General features: G+C 37.6%; 1 pseudogene; it reads left to right on the forward strand.

Moving 5' to 3' along the window:
* Positions 1–2,241: 2,241 nt before the first annotated feature.
* On the forward strand, positions 2,242–2,885 carry LOC111757800 (large ribosomal subunit protein bL32m-like; annotated as a pseudogene).
* The last annotated feature ends 847 nt before the right edge of the window (positions 2,886–3,732 follow it).

Raw genomic sequence — 3,732 nt, forward strand, 5'->3', positions numbered from 1 at the left:
ATAATCCTAGCAGAGGGGACATTTCTCAGTGACACTCTCCACTGCTGTGCTTGCCAGGGCCATGACACTCTTCCATCAGTTTCTGCCTTGCAGCCTGGTGACTATGCACTGAAGCTTCTGAAGCTGTGAGCCAAATACAACTCTTAAGTTGCAGATGTCAGGCATTTTTTTCCCAGGAATAGAAAAACTGACCCATATGAGTACTGTCCCCCTGAGCTATATCAGAGGCCCTTTTAATTTTTACTTTGAGACAGGCTCTCACTAAGGTGATCAGGCTGGGCTTCAATTTGTAATCCTGTATGCAACCTTGGTTATCTGGGATTACAGGCATGTGCTGCTGGTGTCCTTAGGATCTTGAAACTGAATAGGAATCAGAAACAACCATGTAAAAATGTCACACATATTAATATTTTTCTGAAAACCAGCTATTGCCAACTACCAGATATTTAGGTATACTTCCAGAGATCATCTGTGCATAAACTAAGCATATGTGCATATTTTTAAAAAAAAAATACTGTTATGTACCATTTTTGTGTTTTGATTTTTTTTTCCCACTTGACAAGAAGGGTGAGGTTATAACTTGTGGTTTTGATTTGGATTTCCCTGGTGCTTAGTAATGTTGAGCAATTTTTCCATATACCTAGTGTATATTTGTGTGTTTTCTCTGGAGAAATTTCTAGCTCACTTGTTAGCTCATATTAAAATTAGTCCAATAGGTTTCTTTTGCTATTGAGTTGTATTCTTTATATATTTTGAAAACTAACCCTAACTGGAAACTGTATTGTGGTTTTCAAATATTTTCATGTTCCCTACATTGCCTTTTTATTGTGAGTGCTTCCTATTTCCCATTCTTTTTCTGGTACTGGGGTTCATACTCACGACCTTGTGCTTGCCAAGCAGGTGCTTATGCCGCTGGGCTAAATCCCCAGCCCTCTATTTCCCATTCTTAACTGATAATTTTCCATTGTAATTTAATAAGAACTGATGCTTAAATGATGTTTTACAAATTCTGAAATGCATGGATTGTTGAAAAAGATGAAATATGTTATTTTTGATACTTATTTTTTATTCAGAAAATTTTAGTGCACTTGTTGTGCTAAATGATTACATACGTTATATAACTGAATCCTCACATCATGTAAAGTAGAATTATTCTATTTGACCGATGAAACAAACTCAGGGGAACTCACTTATCAAAGGTTTTCAGCAAGTAGAGTTGGGACTGACATGTGTTTTATTCCAAGTTATTTTTGTCTTTCCACACTACCTCTACAACCTTTGAAAATGGTGGATCAGAATGTTTTAGACGTGATTGCACCCTATGTATACAGGCAAGTGCACCTTTTAAGTAGAATAATAGTCCCAAGCCATTTGAGGTAACCTGTCCTTATAGATGGGGATTTAGAGACACACACTCTAACGTTATACTCATCTTTTCACTCTCTTTTAAACTTAGTTTTAAAATTTTTATTAATACATGTTTGCAGTACATAATGATTCAATTTGTCATGAGGAGCTGGAACAGGAACACAATACATCTTATTCTTTTTATTTCTCCTTTTCTTCCAGTTCCCTTCTCTGTCCATTTCTTGGTCCTCCGCCCATTTGCAAAGGATCTATATTCCTGTTTCTTTTTTTTTTGTCTTTTTCGTTTTTATTGGTACCAGGGATCGAACTCACGACTGCCTGCTTGCAAGGCAGGCGCTTATGCCGCTGAGCTAAGTCCCCAGCCCCTCAGATTTGTGTTTTAAAGTGAAGGTGAAGATCATTGCTTGGTATTCATTTTAACATGGTATGTTGAAGAAAGGGCATTGTGACCGTAATGTGTGAGAGAAGTACACCTATATCGTGTCAAATAAACTTACTTTATTTAGTCCTCATTTTTCTCCTTTCTAACTGTCAAGGGGCAGAGTTTTCAGTTTTTCTAGCTAAAGGGATTGGATGAGGTATGGACATCTCACCTAAGGTACAACTAATTTGGCCTTTCTGGTACAGGAGACTGTTAACTACTATCAAAAAAGGATTTTTTTCTTGGAAAGATAGTTGTATGGCTAAGTGTTAGTGACATTAGTCACTGAGTGCTGTTGTGTTGCCTGAGAATGAATTGAAAAAAAAAAAAAAAAACAGCTAAGTGTTTTGGAGAAAGATTGGAACACTTAATGGCATCAACTGAATCCTTTGATTTAGCCGTAGTCACCTTGGAGGGCTGCTTGGTGCTGATTCTGCCATGGCCTTTGCTGGGGGTTGCTCCAAAACTGTTGGAAGTTGCTGCAGTGCAGACCTCAGCAGAGCTGGCCAAGCCTCCCGTCTTCTGTGGGGACGAGCATTAGCTGCCCAGGGCCCAGCTGCATTGACAGAGCCAGAAAATGATAGCAGTGGAAGTAAAGAGAATTCCACCTTCTTGGGTAGTATCTTTTAGATGGCAGCCCTGAAAACAGACACACTGTTGAAAGTAACTAGCGTAGGAAAAGAAACCCTCAGAAACTAAAGTCAAGAACAATAGAGATGTTTGTCCTCAGTGTGGTCACCTAAAATTAAAATGTGACCTTTGTGGCTATTGGTATGAGAAAGTGTGCAGGAATCAGCAAGAATCGCTGGACACTCAGGGAAAAAGGGAGCGGCCCTTTCAAGGATCCTCCTCTAGAGACCTTGGTCTTGTTCCTGTTCTGCAGGAGAGACACCATCTGGACAGGATCAAGGCCAGGGGACTACTGAGCAAGACAAAAGCAACTATCCTGGCTCACCGCCACCTGACCCCCAAAATGTTCAGAAGATAACTTCACAGTAAAACATTTCTTCTGAAACAGAAGAAGCTTTGTTTTTGTATTGTGCTTGTTTTTTTAAAGCACCAGTGCAGTTTGAAGTATCAGTGTATTTAAAGCATAATTTATAAGTAGTTTTATGTGAGATAGTTTGAAGATCATGAATAAACACTGAAATTGTTTATACAAAGATTCAATAGATTGATGTCTGTTTCTATTATGCTGTCTGGTTCTCAGTAAATATAAACATAAAACTTCCGAAATAAAATAAATAAAATTCATAGTCAAAACCAAACCAAACCAAAACAAAAAAACATTCTCCTTGGAGAAACGGCTATTCCAGGGTTGGAATAAGGTAAGCGAAAATGTGAGAAAATGAAGATATGCTCAGAAAATCATGGGAGTGTTAGTTAGGAACTAACTTGAAAAATGTCTCAATGGCCAAATCTGGAACAATTTTTTTTTTTTTTTTGGCCAAAAAAAAAGATAGTGATGGATTACAGCTCTTAGAGCAAATATCTATGAGTCCATACTGACCAAAATACATAAGTGAAAACAAATCAGAGAGGCAGGGTAGTTCTTCCTTAGGGTAGAATTCTAATTAATAAATGTAAGCCACACGGTACAAGTACAAACTCAACATTTGTTTATGCTAAACACCATAATGATAATCACGGCATGCCCAACTTTATGTATATTTTAATAACGATCAGCCATCTGGGTAAGTAATTCTTCTTATTTTAGACTTCACCAAATTTTCAAAAAGGCTGCCTTATTCCAGAAAAGACCTGAGGCAGAATACTTGAGAGTTGACCACAGATTAGGAGAAATAGTGACAAAATACAAGAAGATGTGATGTTTTTGTCTTAAAAGCATGCACTAGAACTTGATAATTACATGATGCAGGAAGGCATGCCAATTAGCCTCAATTTGGAAGTCTAAAAATAATTAACATTTGATAGATAGTATG

This window comes from Cavia porcellus, unplaced genomic scaffold, assembly GCF_034190915.1.
Source record: "Cavia porcellus strain 051 isolate PalLab524CR breed Dunkin Hartley unplaced genomic scaffold, mCavPor4.1 scaffold_19, whole genome shotgun sequence".
Classification (NCBI taxonomy): domain Eukaryota; kingdom Metazoa; phylum Chordata; class Mammalia; order Rodentia; family Caviidae; genus Cavia; species Cavia porcellus.